Genomic DNA, 22935 nt, shown 5'->3' with positions numbered 1-22935 from the left:
CGACAGTTTCTGCAGTGCTCGGTGCTACGGGGGGGCTCTGGCGACATTATGTGAAAGCCCGAAGCCTCCCCACAGTTCTATTGCCTCCATGCTGTGGCCTCCATAAAATGTCCCATTAACAAATATTTCAACGTGTTGATCCAAAGAAGAGCTAATCTCAAGCTTATCATCTTTGCAAAGACTTTACTTTGTAGAAAATGCTATTTTTTTACCTTGAAAGTATATCATGAAGAGAAACGCTAAAGGGAAATATCCAGAATTTGCTTTACAGTAATTAGGTACATCTATTTTGGGAAAATGTAAAAATGTAGTTATTAGAAAACATGGAGCGCCCAAGAAAAGCTTGAAAGGAACACATGGGGTGTAGACTGATGCCTTATTTGTAAGTCCTAAGATCAATTATATGTCAAATAATTTTTCCAAATACAATTAGAGCACATAGATAGGAAAGGAAGTATAAAATTATTTAACAAAATTGCAGGAGAAAAGCAAATAATCCCTCCATATTGCTATAGAACTGCTCCATTGACCCTCAATGAATGGATGAATACAGTAAAAGAAATCTTTCATCTTTTTTTCTTGCCATAATACAAATTCCAACAGTCTATTCAGTAGGACTATCAGCTGTATATCCACTGGACTTCTGCACAACACAACTGATGGTCTCAACCCCATTTATAAGGCAAGAAATCCCACTTGTTAACCCCTTTACTCCCAAGGGTAGTTTGCATGTTAATTCCAGGGCCAATTTTTACAATTCTGACCACTGTCCCTTTATGAGGTTATAACTCTGGAACGCTTCCATGGATCCCGGTTATTCTGACAAGGTTTTCTCGTGACATATTGTACTTCATGTTAGTTGTAAAATTTCATTCATATAACTTGCATTTATTTGTGAAAAAAATGGAAATTTGGCCAAAAATTTTGAAAATTTTGCAATTTTCCAACTTTGAATTTTTATGCTCTTAAATCACAGAGATATGGCACTCAAAAGACTTAATACATTTCCCACATGTTTACTTTCCATCAGCACAATTTGGGAACCAAAATTTTTTTTGTTAGGAAGTTATAAGGGGTAAAATTGACCAGCGATTCTCATTTTTACAACACCATTTTATTTTTACGGACCACATCACATTTGATGTCACTTTGAGGGGTCTATATGATAGAAAATACTCAAAAGTGACACCATTCTAAAATCTGCACCCGTCAAGGTGCTCAAAACCACATTCAAGAAGTTTATTAACCCTTCAGGTGCTTTACAGGAATTTTTTGAATGTTTAAAAAAAATGAACATTTAACTTTTTTTCACAAAAAAAAATTACTTCAGGTTCAATTTTTTTTATTTTACCAAGGGTAACAGGAGAAGTTGGACTGCAAAAGTTATTGTGCAATTTGTCCTGAGTACGCTGATACCTGATATGTGGGGGGGAACCACATGGCAGAGCTCGGAAGGGAAGGAGCGCCGTTTGACTTTTTCACTGCAAAATTGGCTGGAATTCAGATTGGACACCATGCCACGTTTGGAGAGCCCCTGATGTGCCTAAACAGTGGAAACCCCCCACAAGTGACCCCATTTTGGAAACTAGACCCCCAAGGAACTTATCTAGATATATGGTGAGCACTTTGAACCCCCAAGGGCTTCACAGAAGTTTATAACGTACAGCCGTACCATTAAAGAAAATCATATTTTTTCCACAAAAATGATCTTTTCACCCCCAATTTTTATGTTCCCAAGAGTAACAGGACCCCAAAAGTTATTGTGTAATTTGTCCTGATTATGCTGATACCCCATATATGGGGGTAAACCACTATTTGGGCACATGGCAGAGCTCAGAAGGGAAGCAGCGCCATTTAACTTTTTTGGCTGGAATTGAGATCGGACGCCATGTCACGTTTGGAAAGCCCCTGATGTGCCAAAACAGTGGAAACTCCCCAATTCTAACTGCAACCCTAACCCTAGCCCTAACCCTAGCTCTGACCCTAGCCCTAACCCTAGCCCTAATGAGAAAATGGAAATAAATAATTTTTTTTTTATTTTATTATTTTTCCCTAACTAAGGTGGTGATAACGGGGGGTTTGATTTACTATTTATGGTGGGTTTTTATTTTTGGCAGCTGTCATACTCTAAAAGATGCTTTTTATGGTAAAAATAGTTTATGCATCACCACATTTTGAGAGCTATAATTTTTCCATATTTTGACCCACCGAGTCATCTGAGGTCTTATTTTTTGCGACACGAGTTGATGTTTTTATTGGTACCATTTTTGGGCACGTGACATTTTTTGATCGCTTTTTATTCTGATTTTTGGGAAGCAGAATGAACAAAAACCAGCGCTTCATGAATTTCTTTTGGGGGGTGCGTTTACACCATTCTGCGTGTGGTAAAATTGATAAAGCGGTTTTATTCTTTGGGTCAGTGCGGTTACAGCGATACCTCATTTATGTTATTTTTTTATGTTTTGGCGGTTTTATGCAATGAAAACAATTTTATATAAAAAATAATTATTTTTGCATCGCTTTATTCTGCGAGCTATAACTTTTTTATTTTTTCACTGATGACACTGTATGTCATGGACTATGGGATGGAGGATATGTACGATGGGTATATGGGCATGGGACTATGAGATGAAGGATGTGTGATGGGTATATGGGCACTCGACTATGGGATGGTGAATAAGTATGATGGGTATATGGGCATGGGACTATGGGATGGGATATATGGGCATGGGACTATGGGATGGAAGATGTGTGATGGGTATATGGGCATGGGACTATGGGATGGAGGATGTGTGATGGGTATTGTGACATTCAGGAACCGACTACGTCCGAGAGTGGACCCTCTGGGTCGCGGACCTGGAGCCCCTGGGCCGAGCACACCAGGTGAAGACCGACCCCTATATAGGGATCGTTAGGGGCAGGACCGCAGGGGGCAGAACCGTGACAGCCGGTACCAAGAGGGACGGCTCGAAGGACAAGGTAGAACAGAGGGGTGGCAGAGATAACGGACAGAGACCAGAGTACCGGAGCGAGGTAACGGAGGAATCCAGGCAGCAGTTAGTAGTAAGGTAGCAAGGTTTTGCCACAGGAGGCAAGGGAGTACAGAGGAGAGAGCCACAGAAGGAAGGGAAGGAGCGGACGGGCCTAGGGCAGGAAACCCTGGAGGGAAGGGACGCCCAGGAAGGGAGGAAGGGGACCTGGAGGTAAGTAACCCAGAAGGCCGGTAGGAGAAGCACTGGAGGAGAGGGAGGTAGGAAAAGGCTGAGGCAGGCAGAGAGGAACAGAGCAAGACTCAAGGCAGGTGTACTGTAGGGAAACTACAGCGGCCAGAGAGTGCAGGGATGCCACACAATTAGGGAGGACGCCTGAATTACCTACTGGCCAGAAAGTGGGCGGCAAGAGAGCGCGCTGACGGGGGAGCGGCGGTGGAGAGAGGCAGTGGTGGGTACCGTTGCAGGAGGGGCATTGGCAGGCTCGGCCACCGATGTCACAGGTATATGGGCACTTGACTATGGGGTGGAGGATATGTATGATGGGTATATGGCCATGGGACTATGGGATGGAGAATATGTATGATGGGTATATGGGCATGGGACTTCAGCTAGTATATATATATATATATATACAGTGGGGAAGAAAGTATGAGAGAGGCCTGTAATTGACATCATAGGTAGACCACAATCATAAGAGTCAAAATGTGAAAACAAATCCAGAAAAACACCTTGTCTGATTTGGCAAGATTAATTTTTCAAATTACGGTGGAAAATAAGTATTTGGTCATTAACAAAAGTTCATCTTAATATTTTTTTTATATATCATTTGTTGGTAGTAACAGAGGTCAAATGATTTTTGTAAGTCTTCACAAGGTTGGCACACACTGTTGGTGGTATGTTGGCCCATTCTTCCATGCAGATCTCCTCTAGAGCAGTGATGTTTTATGCCTGTCGCTGGGCAACACGGACTTTCAAATCCCTCCAAAGGTTTTCTATGGGTTTGAGATCTGGAGACTGGCTAGGGCACTCCAGGACCTTTATATGACTCTTAGGAAGCCACTCGTTCATTGTCTTGGTGGTGTGCGTGGGATCATTATCATGCTGAAAGACCCATCCACGTTTCATCTTCAATGCCCTTGCTGATGGATGGAGGTTTGCCCTCAAAATCTCACGACGCTTGGTCCCATTCATTTTTTCATGTACACGGATCAGTCTTCCTGGTCCATTTGCAGAGAAAAATCCTCAAAGCATGATGTTGTCACCCCCATGCTTCACAGTAGGTATGGTGTTCTTTGGAAGCTATGCAGCATTCTGTCTCCTCCAAACACGAAAAGTTTTGTTTCTACCAAACAGTTCTACTTTGGTTTCATCAGACCATATGACATTCTCCCAATACTCTTCTGGATAATCCAAATGCTCTCTAGCAAACTTCAGACAGGACTGGACATGTACTGGCTTAAGCAGGGGAACACGTCTGGCACAGCAGGATCTCAGTCCCTGGTGGCACAGTGTGTTACTGATGGCAGCCTTTGCTACAGTGGATTCAACTATATGCAGGTCATTCACTAGGTCCCCCTGTGGCTTTGGGATTTTTGCTCACCCACCGTTCTTGTGATCATTTTGACCCCATGAAGTGAGATCTTGCATGTAGCCCCAGATCAAGGGAGATTTTCAGTGGTCTTGTATGTCTTCTATTTTCTTATTATTGCTCCCACAGTTGATTTCATCACACCAAACTGCTTGCCTATTGCAGTTTCAGTCTTCCCAGCCTGGTGCAGGGCTACAATTTTGTGTCTGGTGTCCTTTGACAGCTTTTTGGTCTTCACCATAGTGGAGATTGGAGTGTGACTGTTTGAGGTGGTGGACAGGTGTCTTTTATACTGATAACAAGCTCAAACAGGTGCCATTACTACAGGTAAAGAGTGGTGGACAGAGGAGCCTCTTAAAGAAGAAGTTACAGATCTGTGAGAGCCAGAAATCTTGCATGTTTTTAGGTGAGCAAATACTTATTTTCAACCATAATTTGAAAAATAAATCTTTCCAAATCAGACAAGGTGATTTTCTGGATTTTTTTTCTCATTTTGACTCTCATAGTTGTGGTCTACCTATGATGTCAATTACAGGCCTCTCTCATCTTTTTAAGTGGAAGTGTAACAATCATGTGGGTACTATGGAAATCCGTGGGATAAAACGAGTCTGAGACCAAAGTTGAGACAAATAAATGTATTTGACAAAGCAAGAAGTAGAATATAAACAAACATGGACTTTCCTGCAATTGTAACGAAGTGAGAGCACAAAACAGAAATGTCAGCAAACTAAGTATCACTGCGCAACTGCTCACACAAACAAGTCCAGCAGTAATATGCAGCAAAAGTAAGACCGGAACTTATACGTCGAAGTATAGCAGTGATATGCAAACAACAGTACGACCGGCACTCATACATGGAAGGCCAGCAGTAGTATGCAGCAATAGAGCGACGGGCACTTGTACATGGAAGTCCTGCAGTAGTATGAAAACTAGAGTGTGACAGGCACTTATATGTGAAAGTCCAGAACTCTGCAGATAGAGGAGATGACACCTTTCATGGAAGTCCAGGTGGAGCATAACAGGGAGTAGGTCCTTTTCCTTTTGGGCTGAGAAGTCCCGCTCAAGTCCTGCAAAGCAGCCTGCAACAGAACACAGTATCAGAAGTCTCAGAAGTCAGGACAGCAGGTAACCCCAGCCAGGAACCAGAAGAAACTTAGAAGACTGAAGGCAACTGGAAGTGGTGAGGCAGAGCATCGAGTAACAAGCAGCTGCAAGAACTCCAGAGGCAAGCCAGGAGGAAGCACAGAAAGACTAGAAGCAATGAGATGAAACTGAATGGGAGGAGACACAGATTAGATATTAGAAAAAACTTTTTGACAGTTAGAGTGATCAATGAGTGGAAGAAGCTGCCACGAGAAGTGGAGAGTTCTCCTTCAATGGACGTCTTCAAACAGAGGCTGGACAGACATCTGACTGGGGTGATTTAGCGAATCCTGCTTTGAGCAGAGGGTTGGACCAGATGGCCCAGGAGGTCCCTTCCAACTCTACGATTCTATGATTCTATGATTCAAACAGCGACAAAATACTCAGGCAAGGAGGATCTCCCGAAGTGGACTTAAACAGCAGGGCAGACAGGAAGTTCCAGGACAGGGCGAAGTACCAGACTCCATCTTGGACAAAGGGAAAGCAGGCTCCACGGAAACATCCGGAATTCTAACGGGGAGAACTTGCACAATTGGTGGCTGACTAAATACTTTTCCCCCACTACATATATAATATATATATATATATATATATATATATAGTGGTGTAGTGACCACTGTGTCCACTAGGGGGCGCTGTATGGATGTCCCAGGAGAGTGGATGAAAGGCAAGATACTGAATGACCGTTATGTATCTTAAGGTGGGTGGCCTTGAGATGGAGATTTATGTGTGTGTTAATCAGCAGTGATACTGCTGAGGTGCTGGTTCAATGTGTCAGGAACTAGTTACCTACAAACTCACAGAGGGGGTATGTTTATTAACGCTATTGTAAAGTGTATATGTGTGTGTGAAGGACCTGAGGTGAGGTCATAGTCATGTGACCCGGTGGGCGTGGCTATGGACCATATAATGTGGCCAGGGTAGGTCACATGGGGGTGAATGCTGAGACCTGGTTGGTCCAGTGTGGAAGGTCCCGCTGAGATGGGGATTCCTGGCTAACAGCCTGTGGAGTGGCTGTGTGTAATGGCTGCCAGCACCTGTTAGTTCCCTGGAGGGAATGAATTTGTTCTGCATGATAAAGGAACCGTGAGGTTACCCGGACGTGGGTGAGATAACTTAGGGCTAGGAAGCCTGTACATTGAACACTGCATAGCTTATATGACTATAGGACATTGCTAACAAAGGGAAACTCTGTAATGGACGCTATGCTGATTATATGCTGTTAAGTGAACTTTCTGTTGCGGTGATGGTTTATGATGATGAATAAACCGAAGGGACTGTTATGAGTTTATGGAACACCCGTGCCGGATGTGATTTTGTGGCTGCTGAGCGAGTATCCCCTACTTAAATGACAGCGCTACCTCACAATATATATATATATATATATATATATATATATATAATTTATGTATTTATTAAATAAATTACAATTAATGTAATTATGGTTAAAGAAACTAGAGCTCATTTTTCTGTAACAAGTATCTGTTTATACTGATATTTGGTTTACTTGTTCCATTACTTCAACATGAGATGTATGCTAAATCTTTTCAATGCCATTGCTACTGAGGATTTTGTGTAAATGAGTTACTAAATGTGAGGCAACTTCATTTTGTGCTATGGAACTGTTGTTACATTGCTTGAATACAATTACTACTCTAAAACAATAAGCGTTCTGCAGCTTTTTCCTCTTTTTTATCATGTTCTGTAGATTGTACAGAAAAACATACAGGACAGGTAAGATTGGGAAACTGAAAATGTTCAAAGCCATATGTTATTGTTTCTATGTAGCACAATTTAAACCAAATGGCAACCATAAAAGTCTTTCCATAATTGTTACAACTCACACTCTCCATGGCAAATGACTTTAAAAGGACAAACATTTTATTGACTCAAATCCCAATGAAAAACTAAATTGTATCACACCAGATGTGATACATTTGAATCTTCTTATTGCTTTTTCTCTGCTTATTTTTGTAAATTTTACATCATATTATATGTGATTTTATTTTTTTATTTTTCAGCGCTGTATTTTGTAAGCTCAGTTCTTTTGTATTTGTCTTATCTATTGCATTATTTATGTGCTGTGTTGTGCATAAATATGTGATTCTTCAGATTTTGCATTAGTTTATGCCTGATGAAGAGACTTGAGTAGTCTCGAAAGCTTGCAATGTGTTACCATCTTTTCAGTTAGCCATTAAAAGGTATCAACCACCGAGGACTCTCAATTAGAGTTGAGCGACTTTGGTCAGATCGGGTTTCATGAAACAAAATTTGTTTCAGATGAACCTGGTCCGACTAGGGCAAAAAAAGTCAGAGCTTAGTCCGAAACCCGACCCCAATGCAAGTCAATGGGGAATAAAAGTCGGCATTGAGCGGATGACATTCATCCACTCAATGCCAGCTTTTATTTCCCATTGACTTGCATTGGGGTCGGGTTTTGGATAAACTCCAACTTTTTTTGCCCTAGTCGGACCAGTTTCATCTGAAACAAATTTAGTTTCATGAAACCCGATCCGACCAAAGTTGCTCAACTCTACTCTCAATTCCAAATATTTTTCTATCCACTGGCTAACACGATACCAAGATATATATCTTTCCTGTACTAGGAAGCAATCAGCTAATTGGCATGACTAGCAAGAGTCAGACTCACAATGATTTGATATTGATATTGAAGTCCTTAAATTAGCATTCTGGAATAAGCCTTTTAAATATATCATAGCGCTAAATATACTTATTAATATTTAATCAGGTGGTGGTGGGCAGGATTGCTAAACAGGCACATTTTGTACCCTTGGCAGCTTTACCTAATGCGGAGACATTGTCCGAATTGTTTGTGGAGCATGTGGTACGATTGCATGGGGTACCCTTGAATGTGGTGTCTGCTAGGGGGGATGAAGTTTGTTTCCAGATTTTGGAGGGTGTTTTGTAAGAGGTTGGGTATTGGTCTGTCTTTTTCGTCCACTTATCACCCAGAGACTAATGGTCAGAATGAGTGCACCAATCAGTCTCTGGAGCAAATTTTGCATTGCCTGTCCTCAGCCTGACAGGATGATTGGTGTACTGCGTTACCTTTGGCCGAGTTTGCGTTTAACAATCGTATTAATCACATCCCCTTTTTTCTGCAACTATGGGTTTCATCCACATTTTGGGGAATTCTCCTGTTTAGACTCGAGGAGTCGTGAGGCGGATGGGGCAATCCAGAGGTTGAGGGAGTTATGGCCAGAGGTCCAAAGGAACATTTTGAAGGCTCAGACTAAATATAAGTTCTTTGCAGACAAAAAATAGTACGTGGGGCCTGTTCTCCAGGTTGGGGATAAAGTTTGGTTGTCTACTAAGAACATAAGACTCAAGATCCCCTCTGCGAAACTTGGACCTAAATTTATTGGCTCTTATGAAATTATAGAAGCAATAAATCCGGTGGCATTTGGTTGCATCTCCTGCCATCTCTACGGATTCCCAAAGTTTTCCATAAGACCCTTTTGAAGCCATTGGGGTTCTGTGGGGGGGTTGTTGTCTTCCTTGTCACCAGTTTGGCAGATGGACAGACTGAGTATGAGGTGAAATGAATCATTGACTCTAGGATGGTCCGTCATGCTCTCAGTATCTTGTACATTGGAAGGTCTATGATCTGGAGGACCGGTCATGGTTTCATGCATGATCGGTTCATAAGGATCGTTAATTATATCTGCCTCTTCCTGGTGTTAAGGCGGCTATTTAGTTGCCACATGACCTATGTCCGGAGTCGGTGATAGTTCTAGTCCCTCGGCTTGAACAGCTGACCTAGGTTACTCTGTTGGTAAACATGCTTCTCTGTATGCATATCCGATGATGTGTGTATGACCTGGCTTGTTCCCTGACCTGAGTTTCTGTCCTCCGTTTTGGTACTGTTTAGTTTGCTCTGGTTTCTGATCCCCTGACTTGTCTCAGATTACTCTTCCGTTTTTCCCCCATTACCATGTGCCCGTCTGGTTTTGACCTATTGGTTTGTTCCTGACCTCTTGCTGGCTGTGACCTCTGGTACTTCATATTACTCCTTGTTGCTGACCAGGATTTTGACATTTTTGCTGCCACCTGATGGTGGTTTTGGCTGCTGCAGTGCAGGCCTTCCCTAGGAGTGTGCAGTTCCTTCTCCGCTCTGTTGCCAACAGGTGGCGTACACACAAACCTGCATTGCAGCTGCATGACAGGGAGATGATTATTTGGTTAGAGGATGCTGGGGTTTGGGGATAGCAAAGGAGAATGAGGAGTAGTGGAGCAAACACTGTAAGGGCATATGTAAACATAGTGAAGGAGTAAGATGGGTTAATAGAAAAACTAAGTCCAAGTAATAAGAAGTGCTTACTTGGCAGACATACCCAAAAGAGACAGATACATAGTGTGGGGTCCTGACTCATGCCGTGACTAACTGCCATTGAAATAACTGCAGCTTCTGGATGCTTAGCTGCAGTGATACTTTGCTGCAGGGGGGTGTGTACCAGATCCTCACACATGCACCCCTTAGAATGCTACTAAATTTATAGGACTGAGTAGAGGATCAGTAGAGAGGGACTGTGGGAGCTGGTTTGGGATAAATTAGCAGCTGGCCAGCACACCAGGGGTGGATAGATAATCAAAGACACTGGGCCTGGCTACATCTCTATGCTATGACATCTTTAACCAGATAATATCTATAGTGACCCCAACCATGGATATACAGCAGTGAATATTGAGTACAATGCAAAAAATGAATTATAGCAAAGATTTGGCAGGCACTGTTATATACCATTGGAAATGTTGCAGGATGATAAGCAGCAGATGACAGATAGCAAGCAGTGGTTATGCCATTGAAAAATGTTGCAAGATGATAAGAAGCAGATGACAGACAGCAAGCAGAGGTTATACCTGTGTGAAGAGAGAAGATGGATGTTAATTCCCGGCAGCTTAAATAACTGCAGCTTCAGGATACTTAGCTGCAGTTATACTTTGCTGCAGGGGGACACTTGCCAGACCCCAATTTTGATAATTCATTATGTCTTGTTACGTCTTGTGTGTTTCAAATGACTATTTTCAGTAAGTAAAATTTATGTTCAGTCTTCTGCTTTAATAAGTCAACCATTTACATTAAGTGCATTTACACAATCTATGCCAAGTTGGAGTTTTCGTTGCACAAGTTTTCAATAATGAAAGAATGTAATATTTTTTTATGCCAAAAAACAATATTTTGACATTTTGTCTTAAGTCTTCCTGAGGCTGCTGTTTGCTTTAGCTGGCACAGTCAGATTGACATTAGAAAAATGTCACCATGTACTTCTATGAGTCAACACGGCATATGCAGGATTACACTGACACTAATGGAGTGGTTGGCAGAAAAGATATACATTAAATGTGAAGAACAAGAGCTTTTTATTAGGTTGTAAATTTCTGTGTTTGGTATGAAGTAAATCATTACACATTCCCATTGTGAAAGACATTCTCTTAGTTATACATATAAATACTTAACAACTTAATGGAAACTTACCTCAATACATAAAAAATATTGCGCTTAAGAGAGAACTACAAAACTCAAAAAGGAACACCAAGTAATTTCACTTAGGCCATGGAGGTACTGTCACTCTGCAAAGATTTCCTGTCAGTTCAAGTCTCTGCTAAGCCTGAACCATGACCTAGAGGCAAAGAGATCAGACCCCCAGTTTCTGCCTGATGAACCACTCAATCCTGAAAGATTTTGACATGGTAAATGTTTGTCATTTTCAGGTAATTGGATCTTGATATTTTGGGGTCACTTCTGGTCATTTCCATTTGAGTGTAAGGAAAAAACATTTTAAACATCCTCAACAATGGCTTTTATTCAAGAAATGTTACCTATTCAACTTACCTTTTTTTAACCTGAATTATTTTCTTTTCTTCCTATGTGCTTTTCTGAACATCTTAAAAACTGGTAAAATTAACATTTTTGCTCCTTCATTTCCCTCACCACTTCAGGTATTTATCCATCAACTTTTCCATATAATGAATTGTTCTTTACAGGTTGGGAAAGCATTTTGGAAATGTTGAAAAAAATCACAATTCCATCAGATTTTTTTTGTATATTTGTTTTTATGGAATTAATTATACAATTTGGCAACATTTTTTGTATGTTTACCAAAGTAATATAAATTCTAATATATATAAATTCAAATTTAAAAAAGCTTTATTGGCAGGACCAAATAAACATTAGTTTTGCCAAAGCATGAATACATATAGATATTACATACAGTGGGGAAAATAACTATTTGATACACTGCCGATTTAGCAAATTTTCCCGCCTACAAAGAATGAAGAGGTCTGTAATTTTTCTCATAGGTACACTTCAACTATGAGAGGCAGAATAAAAAAAATCCATAAAATCGCATTGTAGGATTTTATATAATTAATTAGCAATTTATTGCATGTAATAAGAATTTAACCCCATTACCCTCAAGAGTGGTTTGCATGTTAATGCCCTGGCCAATTTTATAATTCTGACCACTTTACTTTTATGAGGTAATAACTCTGGAACGCTTCAACGGATCTCGGCGATTCTCAGAATGATTTTTCGTGACATACTGTACTTCACGATAGTGGTAAAATTTCTTCGATATAACTTGCGTTTATTTGTGTAAAAGATGGAAATTTGGCGAAAATTTTGCAATTTTTAAACTTTGAATTTTTATGCCCTTAAAACAGAGAAATATGTCACACAAAATTGTTAAAAATAACATTTCCCACATGTCTACTTTACATGAGCACAATTTAGGAAACAATTTTTTTTGTTAGGATGCTATAAGGGTTAAAAGTTGACCAGCGATTTCTCATTTTTACAAAAAAAATTACAAAACCAGTTTTTTTAGGGACCACCTCACATTTGAAGTCACTTTTAGAGGTCTATATGGCAGAAAATGCCCAAAATTGACACCATTCTAAAAACTGCACCCCTAAAGCTGATCAAAACCACATTTAAGAAGTTTATTAACCCATCAGGTGTTTCACAGGAGCAGAATCAATGTGGAAAGAAAAAATTAACATTTAACTTTCAGTCACAAAATGATCTTTTAGCAACAATTTTTTTTATTTTACCAAGGGTAAAAGGAGAAAGTTGACCCCAAAAGTTATTGTGCAATTTTTCCTGAGTATGCTGATTCCCCATATGTGAAGTTGGACCACTGTTGATGCGCACAGCAGGGCTCGGATGGGAAGGAGCGCCGTTTGACTTTTTCAAACTAAAATTGGCTGGAATTGAGATCTGACAGTATGTCGCGTTCGGTGAGCCCCTGACGTGCCTAACCAGTGGAAACCTCCCCACTAGAGTTGAGCGAAACGGGTCAAAAAATTTCAAAAGTCGCCGACTTTTGGCAAAGTCGGGTTTCATGAAACCAAACCCGACCCTAGGATGAGGTCGGCCACGAGGTCGGCGACTTACGCGCCAAAGTCGCGTTTCAAAAGTTTGTTTGGCGCTCTTTTTCAGCCAATCAGGATCCACGGACACTGTGGGCAACGTGATGACATAGGCAGGGGTCACCACCATCTTTCAGAAGGGCATGCAATTGATTGGCTTGCTTTGGTGGGCGTCACAGGGGTTATAAAAGGACGTGCACGCCGACCGCCATCTTTCTTCTGCCGATCTAAGCGTAGGGAGAGGTTGCTGCTGCTGATTCTGTAGGGAGAGCGTTAGGCAGGGAAGAAGAAAAAAAAACTGCTTCTGCTGCTAGCGATTTTGCCTGTACAACACACCAGTCACTGTGTGTACAGTGCAAGGGGAGGCTATATTGTGGTGGATCAGCGGTGTTGGTTGTTAGGCTGCCTTCTAAGGCTTCCTGACAGCTGAATTGCTGTTTACCCACTGCTCTGCAAACTGCTTTTTTAAAAGCAATCCCAATTTTTTTTTTGTCCTGCTGAGGTACTGAGCGTGCATTTTTTCACACCATACAGCGGTGTACGCTCCTCACACAGTACCGTGTAACGGCTGTTATCACAGCCACAGTGAAGCTGTGTGTCACTCTGTGAGAATAAGTCGAGGACATGTTCCGTTCTTACAGACCTGCACCTACTAGTTTTGTCTAGCTTTCAAACAGTTAAATATATTTGCTGTTTGATCACATTCAAAACTATAGAGAGACAGCGTGTGTCAGTCCGTATACTTAAAAAACACGGAGCTTGACAATTTTACGTACACCGGACAGCCGTGTATGTGCACGCTCCTCTCAGTACCGTGTAATGGCTGTTATCACAGCCACAGTGAAGCTATCTGTGTGTCACTCTGTGAGAATAAGTCGAGGACATGTTCCGCTCTTACAGACCTGCACCTACTAGTTTTGTATAGCTTTCAAACGGTTAAATATATTTGCTGTTTGATCACATTCAAAACTATAGAGAGACAGTGTGTGTCAGTCCGTATACTTAAAATACACGGAGCTTGACAATTTTACGTACACCGGACAGCTGTGTACGTGCACGCTCCTCTCAGTACCATGTAATGGCTGTTATCATGGCCACAGTGAAGCTATCTGTGTGTCACTGTGGAAGGATAAGTGGAGGACTTGTTCCGTTCTTACAGACCTACACTCTAGGGAGATTCCTATTCTGCCCAATTCTACATACACCTTGTAGTTTGTGATACACTAGCCAATTTCTGCCTGTGACACAGCGCTCTGATATTCAGTGGGCCTCACACAATCCAAAAGTGTCCAGTGTCCACTAGTGTGTGCAGAAATTCAAAATCTCTGTGATCCTGTAGTCACTTTTTTCACACCTGTGCCATCGAGCCTGTGACATAGCGCTCTGATATTCAGTGGGCCTCACACAATCCAAAAGTGTCCAGTGTCCACTAGTGTGTGCAGAAATTCAAAATCTCCCTTATCCTGTAGTCAGTTTTTTCACACCTGTGCCATCGAGCCTGTGACATAGCGCTCTGATATTCAGTGGGCCTCACACAATCCATAAGTGTCCAGTGTCCACAAGTGTGTGCAGAAATTAAAAATCTCTGTGATCCTGTAGTCACTTTTTTCACACCTGTGCCATCGAGCCTGTGACATAGCGCTCTGATATTCAGTGGGCCTCACACAATCCAAAAGTGTCCAGTGTCCACTAGTGTGTGCAGAAATTCAAAATCTCCCTTATCCTGTAGTCACTTTTTTCGCACCTGTGCCATCGAGCCTGTGACATAGCGCTCTGATATTCAGTGGGCCTCACACAATCCAAAAGTGTCCAGTGTCCACTAGTGTGTGCAGAAATTCAAAATCTCCCTTATCCTGTAGTCACTTTTTTCACACCTGTGCCATCGAGCCTGTGACATAGCGCTCTGATATTCAGTGGGCCTCACACAATCCAAAAGTGTCCAGTGTCCACTAGTGTGTGCAGAAATTCAAAATCTCCCTTATCCTGTAGTCACTTTTTTCACACCTGTGCCATCGAGCCTGTGACATAGCGCTCTGATATTCAGTGGGCCTCACACAATCCAAAAGTGTCCAGTGTCCACAAGTGTGTGCAGAAATTCAAAATCTCTGTGATCCTGTAGTCACTTTTTTCACACCTGTGCCATCGAGCCTGTGACATAGCGCTTTGATATTCAGTGGGCCTCACACAATCCAAAAGTGTCCAGTGTCCACTAGTGTGTGCAGAAATTCAAAATCTCCCTTATCCTGTAGTCACTTTTTTCACACCTGTGCCATCGAGCCTGTGACATAGCGCTCTGATATTCAGTGGGCCTCACACAATCCAAAAGTGTCCAGTGTCCACTAGTGTGTGCAGAAATTCAAAATCTCTGTGATCCTGTAGTCAGTTTTTTCACACCTGTGCCATCGAGCCTGTGACATAGCGCTCTGATATTCAGTGGGCCTCACACAATCCAAAAGTGTCCAGTGTCCACTAGTGTGTGCAGAAATTCAAAATCTCCCTTATCCTGTAGTCACTTTTTCACACCTGTGCCATCGAGCCTGTGACATAGCACTCTGATATTCAGTGGGCCTCACACAATCCAAAAGTGTCCAGTGTCCACTAGTGTGTGCAGAAATTCAAAATCTCCCTTATCCTGTAGTCACTTTTTCACACCTGTGCCATCGAGCCTGTGACATAGCGCTCTGATATTCTGTGGGCCTCACACAATCCAAAAGTGTCCAGTGTCCACTAGTGTGTGCAGAAATTCAAAATCTCCCTTATCCTGTAGTCACTTTTTTCACACCTGTGCCATCGAGCCTGTGACATAGCGCTCTGATATTCAGTGGGCCTCACACAATCCAAAAGTGTCCAGTGTCCACAAGTGTCTGCAGAAATTCAAAATCTCACCTGTCCTATAGACACCTTGTACCTTGTTTTACATTACTATATAGTTTGTTGGATTTTGTCTACATTTCTACCAAAAATGAGGAAGGCTGGTGGAAGAGGCCGTGGAATTGGGCGGGGGTTGGCAGCTGGTAATGATGGTGTTGGTGGTGGATCTGATGGTAGTGGCAAGAGCAAAATAGGACCGAATGCAGGAGGTGCTGACCCTGCGTCATCGTCTGGCTACATAAGTCCTCGAACGCTTAGTTTTCTAGGAGTTGGCAAACCGCTTTTAAAGCCAGAGCATCAGGAAAAAGTTTTGTCTTACATTGCTGACTCAGCCTCCAGCTCTATCGCCTCCTCTTCTTCAGTTGTAAAAAGTAAAAGCACTGAGTCGTCATTGGAGGCTCATGTTCATGAACCACACCTTTCCTTGTGTCCTTCACCCCAACCAAGATTGAAGGATGACGCAGGCCATACTACTGATTACTCCATGGAGCTGTTTTCACATACCATGCCTGGATTATCAAGTGAAATGGTGAATTACCCAGGCCAAGATGAATCGACATGGAGTGCACTGATGCACAGCCGCTGATAGATGATTCTGCTGGTACATTCACTGAGCACTACATTGTCCTCGCAGTGTACAGAGCCAGATTCTGACCCTGATGAGACTCAGGTGCCCCTTCCCGCACACTATACCACCATACACGGTGACACAGAGGAAGGTGCACATGACATTGAAGAGGAGGTGATGGGTGACCCAGTTGTTGACCCAGATTGGCATCCATTGGGGGAAGAGGGTGCTGCTTTCAATAGCTCAGATGAGGAGCATCCACAGCAGACATCGTCATCGCAACAGCTGTTATCTGGCAGGCCCGGAGCACTCCAAAGACAGGTTCCAAAAATCAAAAGAGTTGCTGGATAGCTTGTCCAGAGGGTCAAAAGATCACAGCGTGCTAGGCCGCAAAATGTCTGCCAAAGTAGGAAGAGTGCAGTGTGGCACTTTTTTGACCAAAATCCTCATGATCAGGCCAAGGTTATCTGTAAGAAGTGCGCAAAGACCTTTAGCCGAGGGAAAAATCTGAAAAATTTGAATACCAGTTGCATGCTTAGACATTTAACCAGCATGCACTTGCAAGCGTGGACACAACACCAAACCTCAAGTGCCACATGTGCAACTGATCACAACGAAGGTAGTCAGCAACGCTACATTGTTTCCCCCACTGTAAGCCCACCGGTTAGCACAGCAGCAAATGTTGAGGTGTCGTTGCAAGACCACAGCAGTCAGGGAATCCCACTGTTATATCAACGAAAGACTGATTCTAGGCCATCAGAAAGAACACCAACTCATCACCATCATCAACCCTCTCTCAGTCCGCCCTGTCCACCGCTACTTCCACCATATGCAGCTCTCAAGTCCAGCTCACCCTCCCAGACACTATGAGTAGGTCAAGAAAGTACTCAGTCTCTCATCCGCGTACACTGGGTTTGAACGCCCACATTGCCAAACTAATCTCGTTTGAGATGATGCCCTTTCGGTTGGTGGAAAGCACAGCTTTCCGCAAACTCATGGCCTATGCAGTACCACGCTATGACCTACCCAGTCGCCACTTCTTCTCTCGCAAAGCCATCCCAGCCCTCCACCATCATGTGAAAGACCACATTGTCTATGCACTCAAGCAGTCAGTGAGCGGAAAGGTGCACCTCACAACTGATGCATGGTCCAGTCGGCATGGCCAGGGCCGTTACGTGTCCATCACTGCGCACTGGGTTAATGTGGTGGATGCAGGGTCCACAGGGGACAGCGGTGGTGGGACAGTGCTGCCTAGCCCACGGAATAGGAAACAGTTGGCTGTAGGCGTTCGACCCTCCTCCTCCTCCTCCTCCTCCAGAAGCGAAAGCTCGTCCACAGAGCGCAGTCGTACGAGCACTCCATCTGCAGCTGCCACTGTTGCACACGATGTGTCCCCCTATCGAGCAGCTAGTGGAAAGCGTCAGCAGGCTGTGTTGCAGATGATGTGTTTGGGCGACAGACACACCGCCGAGGTGCTGGCCGAGTACTTGAAGCGACAAACTGAGTCATGGCTGGGCAGTGTACATCTTGAGGCAGGCAAGGTAGTTAGTGATAACGGCCGGAATTTTGTGGCAGCCATAGCCCTTTCAAAACTCAGCCACATACCTTGCTTGGCTCACACCTTGAACCTGGTGGTGCAGTGCTTCCTCAAAAATTATCCGGAGTTAACAGCCCTGCTCCAGAAGGTGCGAAGACTGTGCGCGCACATCCGCCGGTCGCCTGTACACTCCGTTCGTATGCAGAAGCTGCAGCGATTGCTCCACCTTCCCAACCACCGCCTCATTATCGACATTGCAACAAGGTGGAACTCCACCCTGCACATGGTGGAGCGGCTGTGTGAGCAGAGGCAGGCCATAATGCATTTGTGGGAGGATACACGGCCAGGCACTTTGAGAGCAGACATGGAGTTGACAGGTGTGCAGTGGTCGAAGCTGAAAGACCTTTGTAAAGTCCTTCAGTGTTTTGAGGAATGCACACGGCTGGTAAGCGCAGACGACGCCATCCTAAGCATGAGCATCCCACTTATGCGTCTGCTCATGCAAACTTTGACGCACCTTAAGGAGCAGGCGTCTGCAGCCAATGTTGATGAGGAGGAAGAGGAGGAGGGAATCCTTGATGACATTCAGCCATTGTCTGCTCAGGGACCTCTCCTGGACGAGGTGGAGGAAGAAGAGGAGGAGGAGGATGATGATGGGGATGATTACTTAGGGGAGGAGGATGCATCTCGTGGGGCAAGTGAAAATGTTGGCGTGGCAAGGTCTGGTACAGGGTTTGTGCGTGACTGGAGGGATGTGGATTTGCCAGAAAGTGCTCCTCCAACCAGCACTCGCAGTGCATCATTGACACCGGGAACATTGGCCCACATGTCAGATTATGCCTTGCGGGTCCTAAAAAGGGACCCCCGCATTGCCAAAATGATGAACGATGACGACTACTGGTTGGCCAGCATCCTGGATCCACGCTATAAAGGCAAATTACAAAACATCATGCCACAGGAGAACCTTGACCTAATATTGGCTAATAAACAAGCAACTCTGGTAAATCGGTTGCTTGAGGCATTCCCAGCACACAGCAGCGGTGATGGTTCTCACACGAGCCGTACGGGCCGGGGGCAGCTTGGCAGAGGTGTTCGTGGTGCACACAGCAGAAGTGGCGTTGGAGACAGGGGTTTCATGACAATGTTGTGGACTGATTTTTCAAATACCGCTCACACAACTGGTAATACTGCATCGATGGAAAGTGACAGGAGACAGCAGTTGTCAACTATGGTTACAAACTACTTTTCCTCCCATATCGATGTTCTCCCACACAGGTCATTCCCCTTTGACTATTGGGCTGCTAAACTGGACAACTGGCCTGAATTGGCCCAATATGCCTTACAGGAGCTCGCTTGCCCAGCTGCAAGTGTGCTATCGGAAAGAGTCTTCAGTGCAGCTGGATCAATGATGACAGAAAAAAGGACCCGTCTGTCAACCCAAAATGTGGATGATCTAACCTTCATTAAAATGAACCACGCATGGGTTTCCAAGGATTTTGTCCCACCTTCCCCTGATGACACATAGGGTGACAGAAAAATGGCTTGCTTTGGTCCACCTCTTCCTGGTACTTCACCTATTTCACCTTTTGCATCAGCTGAATGTCCAACATCAACATATGCCACTTTCTAAAACTCCCTAACTGTGCTGCCTCCCCCCCCATGGCCGGGGTCACCACCTAGGGCACGACACCGTGCGAGTGCCGTTGCCCTGGACAGGTGGGTAGGCCGACTCTTGGGCGCGGGCACTGGCACAGGGTCCCTCATAGTGCAATCAAGTGTCTCTGATGGTGGTGGTGCACACCCGCCGTCAGACACACCGCTGTACTATGAGGGGCCCAGTGCCAGTACCGACGCCCACGAGTGGGCCCCCCTTGCTTGGGCAGGGCCCCAGCATTTGCAATCTTTACCTCTCCCTGCTCCTCCGCTGTGTAATCTGGGCCGTCAAATCCATACTGTGCCTGACACCATCTGAGCCTGCCTCCTGATGAATAGACATATATTTTGAATGTGTACGCTATCCATACATGTTATCCGGGGATACGGTACCCTTTCTAACCTTTGTGCAATCACGTGCAATCCATACTGGGCCTAACACCGTCTGAGCCTGCCTCCTGAGACATATATTTTGAATGTGTACGCTATCCATACATGTTATCCGGGGATACGGTACCCTTTCTAACCTTTGTGCAATCACGTGCAATCCATACTGGGCCTAACACCATCTGAGCCTGCCTCCTGAGACATATATTTTGAATGTGTACGCTATCCATACATGTTATCCGGGGATACGGTACCCTTTCTAACCTTTGTGCAATCACGTGCAATCCATACTGGGCCTATCACTGTCTGAGCCTGCCTCCTGAGACATATATTTTGAATGTGTACGCTATCCATACATGTTATCCGGGGATACGGTACCCTTTCTAACCTTTGTGCAATCACGTGCAATCCATACTGGGCCTAACACCGTCTGAGCCTGCCTCCTGAGACATATATTTTGAATGTGTACGCTATCCATACATGTTATCCGGGTATACGGTACCCTTTCTAACCTTTGTGCAATCACGTGCAATCCATACTGGGCCTAACACTGTCTGAGCCTGCCTCCTGAGACATATATTTTGAATGTGTACGCTATCCATACATGTTATCCGGGGATACGGTACCCTTTCTAACCTTTGTGCAATCACGTGCAATCCATACTGGGCCTAACACCGTCTGAGCCTGCCTCCTGAGACATATATTTTGAATGTGTACGCTATCCATACATGTTATCCGGGGATACGGTACCCTTTCTAACCTTTGTGCAATCACGTGCAATCCATACTGGGCCTAACACCGTCTGAGCCTGCCTCCTGAGACATATATTTTGAATGTGTACGCTATCCATACATGTTATCCGGGGATACGGTACCCTTTCTAACCTTTGTGCAATCACGTGCAATGCATACTGGGCCTAACACCGTCTGAGCCTGCCTCCTGAGACATATATTTTGAATGTGTACGCTATCCATACATGTTATCTGGGGATACGGTACCCTTTCTAACCTTTGTGCAATCACGTGCAATCCATACTGGGCCTAACACCGTCTGAGCCTGCCTCCTGAGACATATATTTTGAATGTGTATGCTATCCATACATGTTATCCGGGGATACGGTACCCTTTCTAACCTTTGTGCAATCACGTGCAATCCATACTGGGCCTAACACCATCTTAGCCTGCCTCCTGATGTATAGACATATATTTTGAATGTGTACACTATCCATACATGTTATCTGGGGATACGGTACCCTTTCTCACCTTTGTGCAATCACGTGCAATCCACACTGGGCCTAACACCGTCTGAGAATGATAGATGGGGCCCACCATACACTGGAACATTCCAAAGGTGGACGTCAGACACTGGAGCAGCATTTACAGGGCCCATTATACACTAGAGCATTAGAAATGGGGCCCATTATGTTTGGAGCATTATTTGGGCCCATAAGATAGTAGAGCTTCATCCATGGGGACCAACATATACTGTAGCATAATGTGGAGCTCATTATATACTGTTTCAAACATTATATGGGACCAATGATTCTGTATGGAGAAATAGATGGGCCTCGTCATGAGATGTAAAAAGTGAGGTATTTTTCATTGTACTATACCGCTATTTCTCTGCCGTATCGGAGCATGATGAGTTGTGGTATGTGTTAAAGGGGCGCTCTTTCGCCCAGGGCACATGAAAACCTGGAGCCAGCCCTCCCCCCCCACAGTCTGTAGCCAAATAACCCCCATTTTTCAGTGCGTAACTTGTATTATGAAGTTAATTAAGGTTGACAAGCTTAAGTAAGAAGAATTGATGCTTTTGGCATTCAAATGGGCACTGTTGGTGTGTTTCCTGTCCTCTCACTGCCAACTTTTATTCCCCATTGACTTACATTGGGTTTCGTGTTTCGGGACGACCCCGACTTTTCCCTATAATCGGACGATCTTGCTCGACCCGACTTTTGGAAAAGTCGGGTTTCACGAAACGAAACGCGACCCTAAAAAACCAAAAGTCGCTCAACTCTAGTTTTTACTTTTAGCTGCTGCCACACACTAAAAGACACTTTTTATTGCAAAAACTAGTGTTTGCATCACCATATTTTGAGAGCTATAATTTTTCCATATTTTGGTATTTTGGCCAACAGAGTCATGTTATGGCTGACGTTTTTATTGGTACCATTTTCGAGCGCATGACATATTTTGATCATTTTCTATTCAGATTTTTAGGAGACATAATGGCCAAAAAACAGCAATTCAGGAATTGCTTTTTGTTTTTTTTTCCACATATGGTAAAATTGGTGAGGCATCTTTATTTTTCAGGTCAGTACGATTGCAGCGATACCCAAGTTATTTTTATTTACGCTTTGATGCTTTTACACAATAAAAACTATTTTATAGAAAAAAAGTATTTTTTCACCGCTCTATTGAGAGAGCTATAACTGTTTTATTTTTCTGTTGATGGAGCTGTATGACAGCTTGTTTTTTGCGAGAAAAGATGATGTTTTCAGCAGTACCATTTTAATTTACATTCATTTTTTTCACGTTTTATTGCACATTTTGTTTGGCAGTATGATAAAGCATTGTTTTTTGCCTAGTTTTTTTTATTTTTTTTTTAAGGTGTTCACTGAAGGGTTTAACTAGTGGGACAGTTTTATAGAGCGGGTCATTACGGATGCAGCAATACCAAACGTGTACTTTAATTATTTATTTTTTATTTATTTTGTTCTTTATTTGGGGATGTTTTAAAAAATATTTATACACTATTTTTTTTTACATCGTCCCATCTTGGGACATCACTGTATAGTGTCAGA

At 43.5% G+C, this 22935-nt stretch overlaps 1 long non-coding RNA gene across 1 annotated transcript in view; it reads right to left on the bottom strand.

Annotated features, from left to right (window-relative positions):
• Positions 1 to 5201: 5201 nt before the first annotated feature.
• Positions 5202 to 22935, bottom strand: part of LOC141050860 (uncharacterized) — a 49635-nt gene continuing 31901 nt past the window's right edge. Inside the window, exons 2-3 of the long non-coding RNA XR_012220543.1 lie at positions 10487 to 10605; positions 5202 to 5660 (exon numbers count right to left, since the gene is read on the bottom strand). This is a non-coding gene — a long non-coding RNA (uncharacterized lncRNA). The remainder of the gene's footprint in view (positions 5661 to 10486; positions 10606 to 22935) is intronic.

The sequence above is a fragment of the Dendrobates tinctorius genome, unplaced genomic scaffold (assembly GCF_039654945.1).
Source record: "Dendrobates tinctorius isolate UK_male_01 unplaced genomic scaffold, ASM3965494v1 ptg000154l, whole genome shotgun sequence".
Taxonomy (NCBI): domain Eukaryota; kingdom Metazoa; phylum Chordata; class Amphibia; order Anura; family Dendrobatidae; genus Dendrobates; species Dendrobates tinctorius.
This window is presented reverse-complemented; position numbering and strand designations above follow the sequence as displayed.